Below are 23996 nucleotides of genomic sequence, written 5' to 3' on the forward strand. Positions count from 1 at the left end.
TTCCCTTTTCTTTGTTGAAGAGGGTCTGTGCAATCCTTCTGCCTAGTCCGCCATCTTGCCCCGCCTCCTCAAGGCTGTAAATTTTTATGGAAGCAAACTGTCTTGTCTTCCAAGGAATGGGCTGGTGGGTTCCTCCAATCTTTTGCTTAGCAAATTAATGCCTTAACCACTACATCGACAGAGCTCCTTGACAATGAAGAGGGTGTGATATTAGAGCAAAAATGCTAATTTTTCTACCAAATTGTATTACATTAAAATATTGTTGTTATTATGTGCCATTGAGTTGGTTCCAACTCATACTCACCCTATGTGCAATCGAATAAAACACTGCTGAGCCCTGTACCATTTTCACAATTATTGCCTTGTGTCAGCCCAATGTTGCAATGTGGATCCATTTTGATGAGAGTCTTCCTCTTTTTCCCTGACCGTCTACTTTACCAAGCATGATGTCCTTCCCCAGGGCCTTGTTTTTCTAGCAACATGTCTAAAATTTGTGAAACGAAGTCTCACCATCCTCACTTCTAAGCAGCATTCTTGCTGTACTTATTGCAAGACAGATTTGTATGTTCTTCTGGTAGTCTATGGTATTTCAATATTCTTTGCTAACACCACAATCCAAAAGCATCAACTCTCCTGCAAGTTCCTTATTCATTGTCCAGCTTTCACATGGATAGGAGTCTATTGAAAATATCTTGGCTTGGGTCAGGTACACCTTAGTCTTCAAACTGATGTGCTTGCTCTTTAACTTTTGCAAAAACTACATATTTTAAAACTTTTGCAGCAGATTTTTTCAGTACAGTACATCTTTTGATTTCATAACTGCTGCTTCCATTGGCATTAATTGTGGATTCAAGTAAAATAAAATGCTTGGCAATTTTAATCCTTTATCTGTTTATCATGGTATAGCCTTTTGGTCCAGTTGAGAGTATTTTTTGCTTTCATCATATTGAGGCTAAATCCATACTGAAGGTTGTAGTCTTTGATCTTTCCCCGCAAGTGCTCCAAATCTCCTTCACTTTCAGCAGGCAAGGCTGTGTCATCTGCATGTCACAAATTGTTAATACATCTTCCTCGAATCCTGATGCCACGTTCTTCTTCATAGAGTCCAGCATCTCAGATTATTTGCTTAGCATACAGATTGAATGAGTATAATTAATGGATACAACCCTGACACAAACTTTTCTCAATTATAAATCATAGAGTATCCTCTATGATTCTCCATGATAACTACCTTTTGGTCTGTGTATGTGTTCCCAGTGAGCACTATTAAGTGTTCTGGAATTCCCATTATTCATAATGCTATCTATAATTTGTTATGATCCACACAGCTGAATGCTTTTGCATAGTCAATAAAACACAGGCAAATATCTTTCTACTATTCTCTGGTTTTAGCTAAGTTCCATCTCCAATCCGCAACAATATCCTTCAATTCATATCCTCTTCTGAACCTTCCTTGAATTTAGATGGACAGCTGCAACTGTTTTTGAATTATATTCAGTAAAATTTTACTTGTGTGTGATATTAATTACATTATTCTATAATTTCTGCATTCTGTTGGATCACCTTTTTTGGAATAGCCACAAAAATGGATCTCTTCCAATTAGTAGGCCAGTTCATTGTCTTCCAAACTCCTTGCCATAGATGAATGAATGGTTCCAGCATTGTATCCTTTTGTTGAAATATCTCAATTAGTATTCCATCAGTTCCTAGAGCTCTGCTTTTCACCAATGCCTTAGTGCCGCTTGGACTTCTTCCTTCAATATTATTAGTTCTTTATCATACACTACCTCTGAAATTCAGATTCAGATTAAGTAACATTACAATAAATGAAGAAAAAGATTGAAATAGTCATATATCTCATATTACTTGGTTCCACTGTCAACACCAACGGAAGCAGCAGTTAAGAAATCAGATGACATATTGCACTGGGTAAATCTGCTGCAAAAGACCTGTTTTAAGTGCTGAAGAGTAAAGACTCCTATTTGAAGACTTGTTGTTGTTGCTATGTGCCCTCGAGTCAGACCCAACTCATAGCGACCCCTCCTTGGGTTGCCGAGGCAGTATCACTACAGAGGTAGATTGCCCAACCTTCCTTCTGAGGAGTAGCTGGTGGATTTGAACCTCCAGCCTTCTGGTTAGCGGTCAAGTGCCTTAGGCACTATACTACCAGAGCTCCTCTTTGAAGACTAAGGTGGGCCTAACCCAAATGATGCGATTTTCAATAGCCTCATATGCATGTGAAAGCTGCACAATGAGTAAGAAAGACAGAAGAAGAGTTAACACTTTTGAATTGTGTGGTGTTGGTGAAGAATACTGAAAGTACCATGGACTGCCAGAAGAACTAATAAATCTGGCGTGGAAGAAGTACAACAAGAATAGTCCTTGGAAGGGAAAATGGCTAGACTTCATCTTGCCCACTTTGGTCATTGTTCTGGTTACCAGTGCTGCTCTGACAAGAATATACCACAAATGAGATAGCTTTAACAAAGAAGAGTTTATTCTTACAATTTGGAGGCTTTTAGTCTGAGTTCAAAGTGTCAAGTTCTAGGGGCTGGGTGAAAGCCCCTCAATCTTGGGCTTCAGCTCTGCCTCCTGCTCCTCCTGGCCTACTGAAGCTGGAGGCCTACTGCTCCTCCTGGCCTACTGAAGCTTTCTTCACTCAGCTGCTTGCTGCTGAGTCTGACAAACCCAAGGTCGACAAGTTATAAGGCACAGTCCCGATACTACCACACCACACAACAGGCCATTAATTCAAGTCCATTGCAAGTCCCCAAGACTGGCAGAGCATGGAAGGCTGCTGAACAACAACTCAGCTACATGCAGTGTTCAAATGTGCCATAAGCTAGAGACCATTCCCAAAGCTGATTCTTGTATACCAGAAGCAGACCACATCCCTAAAGCAGCTACTAAGCTGCTCCAATACATCCCACCATGGAGTTAATTACCAATCTAACCATGGGGAATAACTACATCCAGCCGCCCAGCCATTCAACCAGGCCTAGACAACTTGACACACAAACTTAACTAACACAGTCATGCTGTCAGAAGAGATCATTCCCTGGAGAATGACAGTGTGCTTTGTAAAGTGCAAGGTCAACGGAAAAAGGGGAAAGCCCTCAATGAGATGGATTGACAAAGTGGCTGCAATTATGGGCGTAACTTTAACAAGGATTGTGAGGCTGACACAGGACCAGCCGTTGTTTCATTTGTTGTACACAGGGTCACTATGAGTTCGAGCCAACTCAATGACACCTAACAACAACAACACCTCCTGAAATGGTCAAATGTTGACCAATTCTTTGTAGTACAGTGACTCTGAATTCTTTCCATCTTTCTTTTACTCTTCCTGTGTCATTCAATATTTTGCCCATAGAATCCTTCAATATATTGAAATTTGAGGCTTGAGTTTTCCTTTAGTTCTTTCATCTTGAGTAATGACAAGTGTGTACTTCCTTTTTGGCTTTCTAACTCCAGGTCTTTGCATCAATGCTATATTTTATCTTCTAGAGTTGTTCTTTGAAATCTGTTCAGCCCCTTCATCATTTTTTCTATTCTCTTTAGCTACTCTTATGTTCAAGAACAAGTTCCACTGTCTCTTCTGACATCTATCTTTGTCTTTTTTTCTTCCTTGTCCTTTTAATGACTTTTGCTTTCTTTATATGTGATGTCCTTGATGTCATCCTACAACTTGTCTGGTCTTTGATCGTTAGTGTTCAATGTGTCAGATGTATTCTTCAGATGATTTCTAAATTCAGAGGGGCTACACTTCAAGTCCTACGTTAGATCGTGTGGACTTATTTTAATTTTCTTTAACTTAAACTTGCATATTAGCAAATGATGGTCTCTTCCTCAGTGGGCCCCTCATCATCTGACTGGTGATCTTGAGCTTCTTCATTATCTCTTTCCACAGATGTAGTTGATTTGATTTCAATGCCTTCTACCTGTATACTTGCCATTTATGTTGTGGTAAAAGGTATTTGCAATGACTAGGTCTTGTAAAATTATCTTATGCAATCTCAAGTACTGTTTCTATCACCAAGATCATATTTTCCAACTGCTGATCCTCCTTTGTTTCCAATTTCCACATTCCAATCACTAGGAATTATTAATACATTTTCAGTGCATGTTCCGTCATTCTCAGACTGCTGACGTTGGTAAAAATCTTCAATCTTTTCATCTTTGTCATTAATTTTGGTACATTAATTTGAATAATATTCATATTAGCTGGTCCTTCTTGTAAGTGTATGAGTATTATTGTATCACTTATTAAAACACATATGGAGTTATTTCATAATGTGAGGAGACAATAAAGAATAGAATATAATAAATGCCTCCAAAAATAACATGAAATGAAATGTAATGGCAGAAGTAAAAGTGTATAATCACAAAGCACAAAGATTATAGTATGGAATTCATAAGTATTAAGTTGCTTATAATCTAAATTATATATTCATCTTCATATAAAAATATTTTAAAATAATAATTAACAAAAAATTTGTTTTAATTGTAAAAATAAAATTCTCCTCTTATACTGAAGTAAGGTTTGTCCAGACATTCACATTTGCTGATAGTCATTTTGCTGAAGTGAATTTTTAAAAGTAGGAAATAAAGTGAGATGACCACACTTTCTGACATTTACAATAACCTTGAAAAAAAAAAAAAAGGAGCAATGAGCAAAGGAGCCCTGATGGCACAGTGGTTAAAGTGCTTGGCTGGAAACCAAAAGGTTAGGATATGAACCTATCAGCTGTTCCACAGGAAAATGATGTGGCAGTCTGCTCTGTAAAAATTATATCCTTGGAAACCCTATAGTGCAGTTCTAGTCTGTCCTGTTGGGTCAATATGAGAATTGACTCAGTGGCAGTGATTCGGGTTTGGTTTGGTTTAGTAATGAGTGTCTCTGGTGGTAGTATCATTCATGTACCACATGTTAGTATTTCCTCTAGATTGGATAAATACCATACATGACATTTCTTGTGGGTGCAGTGAATTACTTACTATGGGTCTTCTAGCCATGGTCTTTCTGTTTCTAACCAGATGACTGGATGAGACTATGCAAACATGAGGTGTTTTAGCTCACAAAGTGGATTAGATAGCTTGTCAATAACGTAAATACAGTAGTTGGCAGCATTGTGGGAGAGAGACAAAACAAATAATGTGTATGGAACCCTAACATATGGATTGGTCAGTTTTGCCATTCTGCTTGATTTAAAACGAGCCATGCCAGAAGTGGAAAAGTGAGATCTTACTATCATTAAGAAAGAGTAGGCAGGAGTAGAGCATGGAGGAAGCCATGGTCCCCAAGCAAGGAGGAAGCCAAGGACCACAGAATTGTTGTACCTGTGGCATAGCTGAAAAAAAGCTGTCCTGACTGAAGAACTGTAATCCTGAATTGGAATCTGCTGCTTCCCTAATAAACCCCGTAGTTGTGAGTATTTTCTGTGGGTTCTATGTGGCCATTACAATGAATTATCAAACCCCACAGAGAAGTAGAGAGTGCCGTGGGAGCCATGGTTGGTGTCAGATTTGGTAAAAAGATAGGAAGGTGGTGGCATGTCTGACCTCTGACTTCTAGGAACCAACCCTTGGCTAATGCTGTTGATGGTGATTTTCCTCCCTCCCACTTGTGAAATTAGAAGAGCTGCAACAACAATGCCCTCAAACACTGTTTGCACCTTGTCAGGCTTCTAGTTAACAAATCATACAAGTTGAACTACTTTGAAAGGTGTATCAGGAAAATCAACACTTAGGGGAAAAAAAAGAGGGAGCCATTGGCCCATATTAGAATGTGAGCCATTATTTTATGAGTGTAATTTAACACAGCAGCTTCCATTTTAAATCTTCAAATGGATCCTTTGGGATATATACTTACGTTTAAAAATCATATAGCTAGGATGTATCTTTTTTTTTGGCAGTGAGTTTTTAATATACACATAGAAGATGTTTATTATGCAGCTTTATTTATTTTTTATCTTTCCTCAGAAGTTTAAATTTAACAAATACAGAATGTTATTGTTGTTGTTATGTGCCGTAGAGTCAGACCAGACTCATAGCGACCTCTCATTGGGTTTCTGAGGCAGTATCACTACAGAAGTAGATTGCACAGCCTTCCTTCTGAAATACAGAATACATATTAAAACTTTGTTCTTACAAAATCCTTTAATAGTGGTGTATAATTGTGTTTTATTGTAAAATAAAAAGGAAATTTTAGAAATTAAAGAAAAACCATATTGTCTCAAAATAACATCAAATTAAATAATATGTTTATTTTTGCTTATTAGCATATGAATGATTTTCCTTCTAAATAATTTCATAAGAAAATAATCTAGTCTAGCTACTGTTTGGCAGACACATGTTAGCCAGAACACAGTAGTAGTATGCACCTTCATATATTTTAAGATTAATTTCTTAATTAATTAATCCCTTAAAATCTTTTAAAAACAAAATTTAGATATACTCGTTCTTGTTGTTAGGTGACATCGAGTTGGTTCTGACGCATAATAACCCTGTGTACAATAAAATAAAACACTGCCCAGTCCTGTTATGTCATCAAAATTGTTGCTATGCTTGAGCCCATCATCACAGCCACTGTGTCAATCCATCTCTTTGATGGTCTTCTCCTTTTTCATTGACTCTCTCTTTTCCCAAGAATTATGTCCTTTACAGGAATTGTCCCTTCTGATAACATGACCAAAGTACAAGAGATGAACTCTAGACATTCTCGCTTCTAAGGAGCATTCTATCTGTACTTCCTCCAAGACACATTTGTTCTTTCTTCCCTCAGTCCATGCTGCATTCAATATTCTTCTCCAACACCACAACTCAAAAAAATACATCAATTCTTCTGTAGACTTCTTTAGTATTGTCCAGTTCTCATGTGTATTTGAAGCTCCTGAAAATATCATGGCTTGGTTCAGGTATACTTATACCTTCAAAGTGACATTTTTGCTCCTGATAAACACAAAAAGATTCAATTTCATACATACCATTGAGCAGACTTCACTGTCTTATAGAAAAATTGAATGTATGTAACCCATATTTATTAGACTTTCATGGACCTTATAACTGTGATTATTGGGCTATTTTGGTGTTTTCTGTAATGCATTAAATATTGTAACTCAAAAAGCTAAAGACAGACAGCCCAACCCATTCCTTTTAACATCATATTAAATAATAATCTGAGATTTTTCTTTACGATAATTAATCAGTTAAAAGTTATGGAGAAATTAAATGTCACTGAACAGTGAAAAATATATTCATATAAAAACAAACCCAACTCAAAACCACTGCTGTGGGGTCAAATTCTGACTCATAGAGATCCTATATTGTTTTTGTTGTTATGTGCTGTCGAGTCAGACCTGACTCATAGTGATCTCTCCTTGGATTTCCAAGGCAGTATCACTACAGAAGTAGATTGCCCAAACTTCCACATTGACCCATAGGATTGCCAATGCTGTAAATCTTTAATGAACAGACTGTCATATCTTTCTCCTGTGAAGCAGCTGATGGGTTGGAACAACAAACATTTTGTTTAGTAGGTGAGTGCTTAAGCACTGTGCTCCCAGGGCTTCTATATAAGTAGGCAGAAAACCTGATGATAGAAAATATTTATAGACAAGATTAAAATATTTAGGCTTCACTTTGTACACAAAATATGCTTTTTATAAAATGTATAGATCAAGTTTTTAAAATCCACCCCAATATTTTAAATGCATTAGAGTAGATGACTTTGTAAAATAATACCACTCTAACTTGTAGCAAATGAGCCTCTTTTCATAACCAAATGTTCTGAACCTTCCTGCCATCATCTGTAGATTATATGCATTTTAATCAGAGTATATTTTTTTAAGAAAACCACCAAGAATAATAATAGTATTTGGAAAAAAGAAAAGCATGCATAATTACTCCTATAAAAGAATTCATAAAATCCCTCATTGAAGAATTATTTGTTACAAAAGTGTTATTTACAAACTATTTCTTAGGGTGCATATTTTGGGAAAAGCAAAGTACTTTTGCATTTACTTTTCTAAAAGTAAAACTAGTTTTTTATTTCATAAAATTAGAAAGTGCCTTCTATATGTGACCTATTAATTTTGTCTAGTTAACTTACCTGGATGAGTTATTACCTAATTTAAATTAAAGTTTGAGGTCCTGATATTCTTTAAAGTCCGCTTGTGGGTATGACTCCATGTCCAATTGTTGTTGTTGTTATGTGCCGTGAAGTCGGACCCGACTCATAGCGACCCCTCCTTGGGTTTCCGAGGCAGTATCACTATGGAAGTAGATTGCCCATCAGTGTCCAATAGCCATAAGTTATATCCTGACCACCATGTAGCCAGGTGGACAAGCCTGAGAACCAATTCTCTATCCCTTTGTAATCTTCAATTATGTACATGTTCTAATCATGGCCCTCTCGCTGCTTCTGTAGTCCAGCCTGCAACAGTGATGAGTTGCCATTCCACCAATCATGATTTTGTAATAATTTATTTTGTAATCTATCAAATATAATGAACAGCGTGACTGTGACTCAGTGGACTACATTTGGCTTCTTTACTGTGTAAATGCTGATGGTTTCCCTCATACTGGATGATGTTTTGTTTATCTTGTCTAATAAAAGGGTCTCTACAGAACATGTTCGAATCTGGAATCTCTCTTCCCATAGCACATGTCCAAAATTTTAAATTTAATTAGTTCTCAACAAATGAGGGCTCCTCTTTTATGGATCTTTAGATTATATTGTCAACTTTGAACACTGTTCTCCTTGGTGTTAACTTTTCTATTAAAGGATAATTGGGAATTTTCTTTTTTGTCTCTACATTCTCTTTCTATTATAAGTCTATAAGAGAAAGTTTATAGGATAACAGATGCATAGTTCTCATAAATCCATCTCTTGTGCTAACTCAGGAACTAATGGGTATGTTAGAACATAAATTCTAAAACAATTGGTTTGTGGAAATCTGTGGTCTACAGCAGAAGCTTTAATTCCATCTGGAGTCTGGACACAAGTTCAGATGCCATTTGAGGTTTTTCTGACGATTAAAGCAGCAATGTGGCTACGTACAGACAAGTCTGGGATAAACCTAGAGAGAACAGCTTGCCCTCAGGTAGAGTGTGGAGGAAAGTAGATTACGTTCGCAGAAAGACCTGGGGAAAGTACCAGGGTGTTTCCTTATCTAATTTAAAGGTTGGGGTACTAGTATTTTCTTGTAGCCACCTTGTGGCTATGACTCAGGCCACATGGACATGAGTCATACTCTGACCTCCAAGTAACCAAGAAGTCGATCCCTAGAACCCAATTCTGTATTCATTTTTTAATCTTCACTTATTTTCATATCCCAGTTATGGTCCTTTTCCCACTTCTGTAGTTCTGCCTGAAACAGTGATGGGTTGATCTGCAACCAATCAAAATTTTATGATTTCTTTTTTTGTTGTTGTTAGGTGCCATCAAGATGTCTCTGACTCATAGTGACCTCATGTACAACAGAACAAAACACTGCCCAGTCCTGTGCCAGCCCCACGATCCTTGCTATACCTGAGCCCATCATTGCAATCACTGTGTCAATCCATCAGCTGGTGGGTTTGAACCACTTAACTTTTGGTTAGCAACCAAATGCCTTAACCACTATACCATCAGAGCTCCCTTACTGTTCATTAAAAAAAAAAAAAAAAAATGCACTGCTGTCAAGTCTTTCTCACCTCATAGCGACCCCGCCTTGGGTTTCTGAGGCAGTATCTCTATGGAAGTAGATTGCCCAGTCTTTCTTCCAAGGAGTGGCTGGTGGACTTGAATTGCCAGCCTTCTGGTTAACAGTCAAATCCCTTACGCACTAAGCCACCACAGATCCTTACTTATAAGCTCTCAAAACCAATCTTCATTTTCTTATAATATAAATTTATCTGAAAATGACAGAATAACCTCAGAATTTAAATTCTTATTTACTATATTATTTCTTAACTGCATTTTAATCTCTTACCCTTGTAAGCAGGACCTCTGGTGGCATAGTGCTAGGCTAGTACTTACCATTCAGATTTAGTATTTAAAGTTGAATTAAATTCAATGCCAGATATGTTTTGGAGAGCCCTCAGAAACCAGAGTCCAAAAACAAAGTCTTAATAATTGACCCCATTCTCCAAAGGCAAACAGTAATAGTGTAATAATAGGGACAATAGCTTACACATTCTATTTTCTTTCATTATGTTAATCCTGAGTACCGCCCTTCCATTTCCATGGTGTCTGGTGGATCTTTCATTCGTCACACTCCCAAACATGTCAATCAAATTCTATCTGTCCCTAGAATTTGAATCAACGAGGCAGGAAACCCTTAGACTTCAGTATTTCCAGTATCAACAGGGACTAGACTTGTCATCAGGTCTTGATTTCTAAACTGGATTATTGTCATTACTATAGTGCAAAATACCCATATGACTACACGGAAAGAGCTCTAGTGGTGTAGTGTCTAAGGCATTTGACTGCTAATCAGAAGACTGGTGGTTCAAATATACAAGCCACTCCACAGAAGGAAGACTGGGCAATCTTAAGTAAAGATTTACCACCTTGGAAACCCAAAGGGGCTCGCTAAGAGTCAGAATCGACTCAATGGCAGTGAGTTTGGTTTTGGTTTCATAGTGCAAAAAGGATTTTGGGGTGTCATCTTCTGACCTCCTCTAACTTCACAAGAGGAAGACAGAGTACCCCTCAATAGTGCAAGGCTTATTTCTATGAGGCCAGACACGCTTCCACTCTCCAGCCCTTTACCATTCCTGACACCAACCATCCCTCCCACAGCACTCACTACTTCTTTGCTGGGATTGATAATTCGTTGCAATGGCCACAGATAACTCTTAAATAACACTCACAATTACGGGGTTTATTAGGGAAATAACAGGCTTCAAATCAGTTTCAGGAACATGATCAGGATACAATTCTTTGATCAGCACATTTTCTCCTCTGCTGTGCCCTCAAGCACACCTCTCTGGCCCTTGGTTTCTCAACCTGGCCTCTGCTCTGCTCAGGCAAATATTACAAAGTTCTTTTAGCTCTGCCAGTAGGTAAACTTAAGTGCATCCCCTCCTCCAGCAAGCTTCCTGTCCAAGGGCACTCAGGTCTCTCGCTCCATGGACCAGGTAAGCACCCCACTCTGTCTCGTGTCTTTTTGTTCCATTGCTGCCATCTCTCTGCTGGAATGTCTCTCTGCTGGAGTATCTCTCTTCCAGGGCATCTCTGCCAATGAGGTCCAGTGCAGGGATCTCAGGTACAAGAACGTGCACTACTTCACCTCCAGCTCTTCTCTCTTGATGACAGTGAGATCTCTGCCCTTCCTCTGCTTCTAGGATGGCTCATTTTAAGCCTGGCAGAGTGACAAAACTAACAAATCCCAACATCAGAGTTCTAAACACCTTATTTGCATCTTCCCACTCACTAATCCAGTGGGAGTTACAAAAACTGTGGCTAGGAAAGGCATACCAAGTAATTCACTGCAATGCATATAGGTATTTCTTAGCCTTTAAAAAATAAATTTCATTGGGATTCCTAGTGTCCTGATAATAAATTTATTTTCATTTATCCTGAGTCACATTCTGTTACTTTCAACCAGAGGTTCCTCATTGAGAAAATATTAGCATAAGTGTACCAATATATGTTCACCCCAAAACACTTCTATGTTCTGAATTAATTTCTGGAAAAAAAATGAGAAACAGTTGCAACCTGTATCACACTTGGTGAATTGTATCAGCAGCTGCAGACTAAAGGGCTCTCTTTAACATTCTACCAGCATAGAAAAACCTGCAACAAAAAGCTCTGAGTTTCTAGTCACACCCACCAATGTGAAATAACAATACCAGTCACAGTATCATCTTTAAATACGGAGGGGACAATGTATTTCATTATTAATGTCTTTCTCACATTCTGTTCTTGAAGAAAGTCTATGAATAGAAATTCCTGGCAGAGTAAACCCTGACCTGACCAACAACTCTTCACCCTCTAAAGCTGCACTTGGCAATAAAATGAAGATTGAGAATAGCTGAATCTCATCAGAGCACTCACAGATCTTCAGAGCTATAAATATTAATTCCATAGGTGACTACAAGGAAACTTGGAGGAAGGGAAGAAAAATCAGTGATGGAGAGAAAAAGGCCAAATCTGGGAGAGCTGGCTAAAGAGGCTAACTACTTAAATTATTAATTTACATGATGAAGCAATGACAAAAAAGGTTAATGAGACTTCAGGCTAGCTATTCAGATGTGATATTTTTTTTACTCCTTACTCAGTCTACAACGTTTTCTGGCTAGTTCTATGTAAAATCATGACCAGAATATGCGCCAGAACCATTCATGCCAGTTGAAGGCATGAGTATGGGTTAGTGCTATGGCTTCACATTATGCTTCTTATCCTGGGCAGCCTGATCTTTTAAAGTTTGGCCTAAATTTTTTCAAACCTAGAGCCTCAGGACCTGTGCTAATTTACCTAAAAATCTGAAGAACAAACACTACATAACACTTCCACGTTCAAATTTAAAGAATTATTTGAAATGCACTTGTTAATCTTGGTGATAAATTACTTTACCATTTGTCATGGATTAAATTGCATCCCTAAAAAATGTGTTACCTGGGCTAAGCCATGATTTTCAGTGGTTTAGCAGTTATGTAATGTAATGTAGCAGTTAGGTAGTGATCCCCCATGATGTGAACTTCTATGATAAGCCAATCAGTTGTGAAAGTATTAAGATGGAGCATAACATCCTTAATCCTCTCATAACCCTGATCTAACTTAAGGGGAATTTTCCAGGGGTAAGGCCTGCAATATTTTTTTACCTTACAAGAGATAAAAGTAAAGAAGTGAGCAGAAAGAGGGTGACATACTACAACCAAGAAAAGAAAGCCAGGAGCGGAGTGTGTCCTTTGGACTCAAGGTCCCTGTGTGGGATCCTCCTTGGACCAAGACACACAGAGCAAGAAAGCCTTTCCCTGGAGCCATTGCTCTGAATTTGCAACTTTTAGCCTCCTAAAATGTGGGAGAATAAGTGTCTGTTTGTTAAAGCCATCCACTTGTGATGTTGTTGTTAGCTGCCCTCTGGTTGACCCTGACTCATCATGACCCTCTGAACAGCAGAACAAAACACAGCCTGGTCCTGTGCCATCTTTATAACCCTCGCTATGCTTGAGACCATCATTGCAGCCACTATGTCATCCATCTTCTTGAGGAACTTCCCCTTCATTGTTGACCCTCTACTTTATCACACATGATATTCTTATTCAGGAAATATTCCTATTTGACAACATAACCAAAGTAGGTGAGACAAAGTCTGGTCATGCTAGCTTCTAAGAAGCATTCTGGCTGCACTTCTTACATGACACATTTGTTCATTTTTCTGGCAGTCAATGGTATTTTCAATATTCTTCACCAACACCACAATTCAAAGGTAATAATTCTTCTTTAGTCTTTCTTATTCATTGTCCAGCTTTCACATGCATATGAGGTATTGATAATACCATGGCTTGAATGAGGTGCAACTTAGTCTTCAAAGTGACATCTCTGTTTCTTAACATTTTAAAGAGGCCTTTGCAGTAGACTTTTCCAGTGTGATATGACGTGTGATTTCCTTACTCTTGCTTCCATGGGTGTTGGCTATGAGTCCAAGGAAAATGAGAGGCCTGACAGCTTCAAACTTTCTCCATTTATCATGATGTTGCTTATTGGTCCAGTTGTGAAGATTTTTGTTTTCTTTATGTTGAAGTGTAATCCATACTGAATACTACAGTCTTTGATCTTCATCAGTAAATGCTTCAAGACTTATTCACCTTCAGCACTCAAGGTTGGGTCATCTGCATATCAGAGTTGTCAATGAGTCTTCCTCCAATCTTGAAGCCAAGTTCTTCTTCATAGAGTCCAGTTTCTCAGATTATTTGCTTAAGGTACAAAATGAATAAGTATAGTGAAAGGATACAACCCTGACAGACACCCTTCCTGATTGTAAATCATGCTGTTTACCATTGTTCTATGCCTCTTGGTCTATGCATAGGTTCCTCATGAGCACAATTAAGTGTTCTGGAATTCCCATTCTTCATACTGCTATCCATATCTGTTATGATTCAAACAGTAGCATACATTTGTATAGTGAATAAAACACAAGTAAACACCTTTCTGGGATTCTTTGCTTTGAGCCAAAATCCATCTGACAGCAGCAATGATATCCCTCATGCCATGTCCTCTTTGGAAACCAGCTTGCATTTCTGGACGTTCTCTGTCAATATACTGCTGCAACTGTTTTTAAATTATCTTCAGCAAGATTTGACTTGTGTGTGGTATTAATTATATTGTTTGATAATTTCCACATTATCTTGTTTTATCTTTCTTTGGAATGGGCACAAATATGAATCTTCCAATTGGTTGACCAGATAGTTGTCTTCCAAATATCTTGGCATAAATGACTAAGCACTGCCAGTGCTGCATCCATTTGTTGAAACATCTCAGTGAGGAGTCCGTCAATTCCTGGAGTCTTGTTTTTCCAATTCAGTCAGTGTAACTTGGACTCCCTCCTTTAATATTACTTGTTCTTGATTATATGCTACCTCCTGAAATAGTTGGACATCGACCAATTCTTTTGGATACAATGACTCTGTGTATCCCTTCTATGTTCTTTGATGCTTCCAGCATAGTTCAATATTTTGCTCATAGAATCCTTCAATAATGCAACTTGAAGCTTGATTTTTTTCTTTAGTTCTTTCAGCTTGAGAAATGCAAAGCATGTTGTTCCTTTTGCTTTTCTAACTCCAGGTCTTTGCACATTCATCATACTTTACTTTGTCTTCTCCAACCACCCTTTGAATTCTTTTATTCTATTTTTTTACTTTAGCATTTCATCCATATGTGCTATCTATTTTACAGTCAAGTGCAAGTTTCAAAGTCATTTATGACATCTATTTTTTTGTGTTTTCTTCCTTTTCTGTCTTTTTAATGACTGCTTTCTTCATGTAAGGAGCTCTGGTAGCATAGTGCCTAAGGCACTTGACTGCTAACCAGAAGGCTGGCGGTTCAAACCCACCAGCCCTCAGAAGGAAGGTTGGGCATTCCTACTTCCATAGTGATACTGCCTCAGAAACCCAAGGAGGGGTCGCTATGAGTCGGGGCCTATTCGATGGCAAATAACAACAACAACATTCTTCATGTATGATGCTCTTGATGTCTTCCCACAACTTGTCTGTCTTAGGTCATTGGTGTTCAAAGCATCAAATCTATTTTTCAGATGGTCTCTAAATTCAGGTGGGATATATTCAAGATGTTGTTTTGGCTCTCACAGACTTATTTTAATTTTCTTCAGTTTCAGCTTGAACTTGCCCATGAACAGTTGATTGTTCCACAGTCAGCTCCTGGCCCTGTTTTCGCTGATGATAATGAGTTTCTCCATGGCTTCTTTTCACAGATGTAGTCCATCTTATTTCTGTGTACTCCATCTGGAAATGTCCTCATGTATAGTCACTGTTTGTGTTGTTAAAGAAAGGTATTTGCAATGAATAAGTTGTTGATCTTGCAAAATCCTATCATACAATCTTTGGCATCATTTCTATCACCAAGGCCATACTTTCCAGCTATCTTTGATTCCTCTTTGTTTGTAATTTTTGCATTCTTTTCACCAATAATTATCAGCCCATCTTTATTACATGCTCAATTTCAGACTGCAGAAGTTGGTAAAAATCTTCAATTTCTTTATCTTTGTCTTTAGTGGTTGGTACATAAATTTGAATAATAGTAGTATTAACTGGTCTTCTCTGTAGGTGAATGAATATTATGCTATCACTGACAGACAACACTGTACTTGAGGATAAATCCTGAGATGTTCTTTTTGATGATCAATGAAAAGCCATTCCTCTTCAGTTGTCATTCCAGGCATAGTAGATCATATGATTGTCTGATTCAAAATAGCCAATACCAGTCCATTTCAGCTCACTAATGGCTAGGATATCAATCTTTGTATGTGCCATTTCATTTTTGACAACTTCCAATTTTCCTAGATTCATACTTTGTACACTTGTTCTGATAATTAATGAATGTTTACAACTGTTTCTTCCCATTTTGAGTTTTCCGCCATCAGAAAATGAGGGTCCCAAAAACTTTACTCCATCCACATCATTAACGTTGACTGTACATTGGGGAGGTAGCTCTTCCCCGGTCATATTTCGAGTGTCTTCCAACCTGAGGGGCTGCATTTCAGGTATCATATAGGACAATGTCTCACAGCTCTTCAAGAAGTTTCCGGTAATATATTAGACTGTATTTCACTGTTATTCATAAGGATGTCAGTGCTCAGATTTTTCAGAAGTGGATGACCCTGTCCTTCTTCCAAGTCTGTCTTTGCTTCCCCATTTGTGATATTTCTGTTCTATCAGTACTGGGTAAGTAAGACACCAACCACCTGGTTTACTTCTGTGAACTGCAATGTGTTCTCCATGATCAAAGGCAATGAAGGTAACAGTGCAGATTTTATTTTTAACTTGGAAAATACAAAAAGTTGACAAAATTTGCAGCATTTATATATAAAAGATGCCTGAATATTTTTCAAACCAACTATTTTGCTTGCATTGAAGTATATAAATCATTGAGTGTAGAAGCAGCAGTAAAATATACATAGTGTTAGAGTTAGTCTAATTTTAACAAATATATATTTCCTTAATCAGAGTTGAAAAGACTAGATTTACTGTCTTCCTATTTGAAATTAATAATGAATATCTTACTAAAAATCTTTAAGAATAATGATGTCTACGTAGGAATGCTTAAAAAAAAAAAGCAGAAAACTGAAACTCATTTTCATGCTTTCCACACTTCACAGTCAAGTAAATAGGTTATTAAAATGTATATTCTCTTAAGTCTTAAAAAAGCAGAACAATACTAAGGACAACAAAGTTCTATTGCTTCTTTGCTTTTGAGGCAGTCTTTCTCATTGATTCTAAGCTGTAGGATATTCAATCAAATATGAAATTATTTAAACAGTTTATTTGTATATTCCATACCACCAGACAATATATTAGAAAGAAACAATATCCTAAGAGAACAAGAAAAGCTCATTTTAGTTGACCAGAATCTAGCATTTATTTCCTTTGTGGTTTTCACTCTTAGCTTATTCCAATTTCATTGTTTACAAATGTAAATATAGGCAAAAGAGGAAAAAAAAGTTATAGCTTGGACTAAATATTTCCCTACACAAGTTCAAGTGCAAGTAGGTTATATATGTAGTTGGTATGAAAGGGTAGATTTCTTTTGGAAGACACTTAGTCCTAATGCTTTTTCATACAGTTCTTTTTAATGTAGTGTATAATAAAATATAATTACATTTGCTATTATATTATATTATTTTATTTCCTTGTTCCTCTGAAAGAATGCATTCCTTGTAGAATAGTGCTATAGTTTTTAATGCAATAAGGGAAATTTTTATATTGTTCAAACATAAAATGCTAGACAGCACAAAATTTTCTGGCTTCCATTAGCAAATATTTTTAAACCAGATTCAGTTCATTTCAAGTGTACATTATCTCACTATTACCATAGCTGCCTGTTTTTCAATTTTAATGAAAAACTGGGTTACAGGTATAACTTAGAATAACGGCAAGAAACACAGACTTTGGTTTCCCTAGTTTTTATGGTAAAATTTATGAAAGGACTGTTGAACGTTTCTCCTGGTTTTTTGAATTTTTGGGATTAGAATCAAAATGACAACTTCTTCAGTAAAAATTTAGAGGTTAAAAGCGGGTTCAACTGCTTAGAAAAAGGATTATTAACCAGGCCCGAAGGCCTAGATAATAAAGGGATAGGACAGAACAGGAAGAAAGTTGAAAGTCAAAATATAGACCAATGGCATGCAATGGCACCAACAATCACTTGATACTTATAAACCAAACGTTCAAAGTCTAAGATGCATGTTTTTTCAAAGTGGAGAGTAGATAATTTGGATTAACATTTCCAGTTCTTGTATCTCAAAACTTTCCTTTTATATCTCTTCTTTCCACCTATATTTTACACATACAAATATGCACTCTTCAACAATTTCCTCAAAATAAATCTCCCAATCCTCTAGCTATGGTCTTTTTTCTTCCCTTTCATGGACAAGATGCATGAAATAAACACTCTTTACTTCTTCACCCCTTCTTTAATCCTGACCCCAAACTCTTGGGATGGACTCTTCTGCCATAATTACTTTTACTAAATTCATTAATCCTTCATTACTTCTAAGCCCATTAAATATCTTTTAATTCTTATTTCTTTGTTATCTCTTCATGATTTCTATAATGTTGACAATTCTTTTAATCTAGAAATATTCTTTTGGCATCTATTGACACTGTTTTTGTCTTACTCTTCTTTGGACATGTCATCTCAATCTCTTTTGCAAGGTTTTTTCCCTGAGACTATATCTTAAACAGCCCATGAGTTTTCCTCAAGTTTTAGCCCTCAACCTTCTCTTCTCATTGTGTACACCTTATGATTATCCTGCATAATCCTGTATGACTTTAGCTACCATCATTAAACTGATAATCCTCATCTCTCTCTCTCTCTCTCTCTCTCTCTCTCTCTATATATATATATATATATATACACATGTAATTCTCATCTCAGTTCTGCATACTTCATGCAGCTATGCTTAAAATTAAACACATCCTGATAAAATTCATTATACATAAGGAGTAGTAACCTTAGAGAGAAAGAGAAAGAGATGTATATTAGCCATGGTCTCCATTAGAGAAAGTAACCACTGCCTAGTGAGGGGAGAGAGAGAGATGGAAGAATAAATATGAACTTGGTATAATAAATAACACTTCACTCTCCTCCCACACTCTGACCCACTGTGCTTACCAGTGGTTAAACCCAACTGGAATTTAGAGCTTGGGTAATTGTTGATATAATCCTTCAACTTGAGCCTTAGTAAACACAAATCAGGGTGAATTGGAATAAAATTTGGATCTGGAAAGACATTCAAAGTGTAATTAAAAAAAAAAAAAAAAACTGACTGCTGTTGAGTCGGATCTGACTCATAGAGACCTCTCCTTGGGTTTCTGAGGTGATGTCACTATGGAAGTAGATTGCTCAATCTTCCTTCCAAGGCATGGTTAGCAGTCAAACTCCTTAGGCACTACACCACCAGAGCTCCCTAAAGTATAACTAGCAAAGTCCAAATCATATGTGTGTGTGTGTGTGTGTGTGTTGCTAGTTGTTGTTGAGTTAATTACAACTCATGGTGACTTCATGTGTGGAGAGTAGAACTGCTCCATAAGGTTTCCAAAGATGCAAATCTTTATGGAAACAGACTGCCTCACTTTTTTCCTGTGTAGTGGCTTACAGAAAATTGACCTTTTGGTTAGCAGTAGACTCAGAATTCTCATGTAGTGCAATCCACCAAGTGTGAGATGTCACTTGGCCCTCTGAGTCAACTTGTGGGAATTGGAGCAATGGGAAGAAAGAAAACATTGTGTGTGTGTGTGTGTCTGTTTGCTCCTGTGAATAATTAAAGTTCACTATCTCTGACCCAGAAGTTCAATGTCTTCTGCCAGAATCTAAGAATATGTTTCAGGCTAATTTATAGCCCCCATTGCGTTGAGTCAATTCCAACTCATAGTGATATTATAGAGCAGAGTAGAATTGTCCCCATGCTTTTTCCAGGTTGTAATCTGTACTCTTTCCATCATGTAGCCATAGTGAGTACTAAGCGTAGATCTACTGCAATGCCAAGAAACCATTACGTGCTAAAACCCCAAAATAAGAAAAAAAAAAAAAAAAAAAACCACAAATCTCCTTGATGTAGAGGAAGTTCTGACTCATAGCAACACTAGAGGTTGGAGGAGAATTGCCCTTCATAACATTTCCAAGACTATAAATCTTTACAGATGCAGACTACCATATTCTTCTCCCACCAAGCAGTGGGTGGGTTAGATCCCCTGCTTTTCAACTAACAATCAGAAGCTTAGCCATATGCACCAGGACTCACTTAGCATGCTACAAAAAAAAAAAAAAAAAAAACACACCTCACTGCTCCTTCACAGTTCTTCATACACTGCATTCAATATTATACAATTAAGAAGTGTTTATTTCTCTGTGTTAAGCCACTCAGTTTGTATGCTATATCAAAAAGATTAGCCCAAACTGATAAATAATTAAGTGAATATATAAACCTGTTATGGAGCTCTGGTAGCGTAGTGCCTAAGGCACTTGACTGCTAACCAGAAGGCTGGCAGTTCAAACCCACCCACCAGCCACTCCTCGGAAGGAAGGTTGGGCAATCTACTTCAGTAGCAATACTGCCTCAGAAACCCAAGGAGGCGTCGCAATGAGTAGGTCCTACTCGATGGCACATAACAACAACAACAACAATAAACCTGTTTTAGAGTGACTGACATCTTTATGATAGTAAGACTTACTATAATACATTTAGGAGCCCCGGTGGTGCAGTGGTTAAACCCAGGGTTGCTAAGAGAAAGGTCAGCATTTCAAATCCACGAACAGGAGAAAGATGCAGCTGTCTTCTTCTTGGAAACCCTGTGGGACACTTCTACTCTGTACTATAGAGACACTATGAGTTGGAATGGATGCCTCAATAAAGGGCATGATGCATTTGCCTCATCTCTTTGGTTTTCTTAGTTACACCTAATCTTTTAATATTGTTTATGAGTTTCTACATAACAATTTTGCACATCTTTTGTTTTTTATTCCAGGGAAGCTTTATTTATTACAAGATTGTGTTGGCTTTTTTTTTTTTTTTTTCTATAATTAGGTTATTTTTTAAATTACATATAATTTGTAGCTGATATATAAGAATGTTGTTGTTGTTGTAATGTGCCGTGGAGTCGGCCCCGAGTCATAGCAACCCCTCATTGGGTTTCCGAGGTGGTATCACTATGGAAGTAGATTGCCCAACCTTCTAAGGAGTGGCTGGTGGATTTGAACCGCCAGCCTTCTGGTTAGCAGTAAAGTGCCTTAGGCTCTATGCTACCAGAGGTCCCTATGTATAAGAATACAAAGTATATATGTATGCTGATCTTATATTCAACTCTATTGCCTTTCTTAATGCAACTTTTTCATATCAATTCTAATAGGAGTGAATATTTATTTATATGTTCTTCATGACCTATTACAATAATGACAAATAATATCTGCTTTGTTTTTACCATTCTTTTCCTTGTAGGATTTAATTTTCTTCTTGGTTTCTTATACTAGTTGAAGTCTCCAGTACAGTGTTAAATTGAAGTGGAGAGATAGATCTCCCTCTCTCTCTCTCTCTTTTTGGCTCTTTTCATTCATTTAAAATGCTTCTAAAATTTGCTCAATAAAATTGTCTATGCTTACTTTAGGGAGCTCTGATGGTGTAATGGTTAAGAGCTTGGCTGCTACTCAAATGGTTGGTAGTTCAAATTCATAAGCTACTCCATGGAAGAAAGATGTATCAGTCTAGTTCCACAAATTCTACTTCGTTCTGTAAGGTCACTGTGAGTCAGAATTGACTCTATAGCAACAGATTCAGCAACTATGCTTAGTTTATGGCTGTTGTTGTTGTTGTTATGTGCCGTCGAGTCGGCCCTGACTCCTAGAGACCCCTCCTTGGGTTTCCGAGGCAGTATCACTATGGAAGTAGATTGCCCCATCTTCCTTCCAAGGAGTGGCTAGTGGGTTTGAAACGCCAGCGTTCTGGTTAGCAGGCAAATGCCTTAGGCACTATGCTACCAGAGCTCCTAGTTTATGGTAGATATGTCTTATTATGTGAAAGAAATTTTATTCTCATTTAATTGAATAAGAGATTTTTATCATGAATGGGTGTTTCATTTTATCTATCTTTTAAAGCATCTATTGAGATGATTGTGTTTTCTCCTTTAATACGTTACATATTTTTTAATGTTTACTCACTTTAGCATTCCCAGGAGGAAATCAGCTAGGTCATAGTGTGCTATCATTTTTGTACATCAATGGATTTGTTTTGCTAATAATATTTTTAGGATTGTTTCATAAATATTTATGAGTAAATTTTGCTTGCAAATAATTATTAGTCTGTCTCTTGCAGAATAACTATGGCTTCTCAAGCAAGGATCCTATTTTACCATTTTTGTGTTTTTAATACTTAGTAAAATGCTTGGCATACAGGATGCGCTCAATATATGTTTTTGGAATAAATATATGACTGAGTAATATTGAAAGACAGAATGAACATACAAGTACGTTTTAAGTATTCTCAACGTCAAATGAGATAAATTATACTCACCATATTTCCTCTTTGCCTTTTTCTACTCTGTATTATCAAGCTGTAGATATAAAAGAGAGCTCTGGAATCTCCCTTTGACACCTCATTGTCACTAAGTCTTGTAAACTCTACCTCTAAAATTATTCTAATTCCTACATTTTTCTCATTTCCACCCCTAATACCATGTTGGTAAGTGCAGAGTCAGTTCCAGCTCATTGCAACACTACGTACAACAGAATGAAATACTGCCCAGTCCTGCCCTATCCTCACAATTGTTGTTAAGCTTGAGCCCATTATTGCAGTCACTGTACCAATCCATCTTGTTGAGAGTCTTCCCCTTATTGCTGACTCTTTACTTTACTGAGTATGTTATTCTTCTCCAGGGACTGGTCGCTCCTGATAACATGACCAAAGCATGAGACAAAGTCTGGCCGTTCTTGCTTCTAATGAACATTCCGTCTGTACTTCTTTCAAGACAGATTTCTTCCTTCTTATGGCAGCCCATAGTATATTCAATATTCTTCACTAATGCCACAATTCAAATTCACCAATTCTTCTGAGGTCTTCCTTACTCACTGTGCAGTTTTCAAAGTACATGGTGATATTGAAAAGACAATGGCTTTAGTCTTCAAAGTGATGATATCTTTGCTCTTTCACACTTTAAATTGCTCTTTTGCAGATTTGCCTAATGTAATACATCATTTGACTTCTTGACTGCTGATTCTATAGATGTTGACTGTGGATCCAAGTAAAATGAAATTATTGACAGCTTCAATCTTTGCTCTATTTATCATGAGGTTGCTTACTTCTCCAATTGTGAGGATTGTTGTTTTCTTCATATTGATGGCTGTAGTCTCTGATATTCATCAGTAAGTGCTAGAGCTCTTTTTTACTTTCACCAAGCAAGGTTGTGTCATCTGAATATCACAGGTTGTTAATGAGATTTCCTCCAAACATGATACTGCCTCTTTAACAAATGGTGCTGGCAAATTTGAATACTCATTTGCAGAAAAATGATACAACACCTATACCTCATCCGTACAAAAAACCAAACTCAATGTGGATCAAAATTTAAGTGTAAAAACAAAACCATAAATTTCATCAAAGATAAAATAGGGACAAATCTAGGGGCCCTAATTTACAGCACAAACTTCAACCCATCAACACCAAAAAGACAAAAAATCCAATTCAAAAATAGGCAAAGGACATGAACAGACACTTCACTAAAGAAGATATACAGGTGGCCAATAAACATGAGGAAATGCTCTCAGTCATTATCCATTAGAAAGATGCAAATCAAAACAACAGTGAGATCTCATCTCACACTAGCAATAAGAGCAAAGTTTAACAAGATACAAAATAGAAAATTCTGGTGAGGATGTGGAGAGATTGTGACTCTCATACACTGCTCGTGGGACTGTAAAATGGTACAGCCACTGTGGAAAATGGTATTGTGTTACCTTTAAAAATTGAAAATAGAAATACCATTTGATCCAGCAATTCCATCACTAGGAATATATCCTAAAGAGTTAAAAGCCAGGACATGAATAGCCATATGCATACCCATATTCATTGCAGCACAATTCACTATAGCAAAGAGATGGAAAAAATCTAAATGCCCACCAACAGATGAATGGATAACCGAACTATGGTACATTCACACATGGAATACTATGCAACATTAAAGAATAATGAAGAATCCATGAATCATCTCACAACATGGATGAATTTTGAGGACTTAATGCTGAGTGAAATAAGTCAATAACAGAAGGACAAATATTATATGAG

Source organism: Orycteropus afer, unplaced genomic scaffold, assembly GCF_000298275.1.
Source record: "Orycteropus afer afer isolate SDZICR_OR568_19922 unplaced genomic scaffold, OryAfe1.0 scaffold00051, whole genome shotgun sequence".
In the NCBI taxonomy this organism is placed as follows: Eukaryota; Metazoa; Chordata; class Mammalia; order Tubulidentata; family Orycteropodidae; genus Orycteropus; species Orycteropus afer.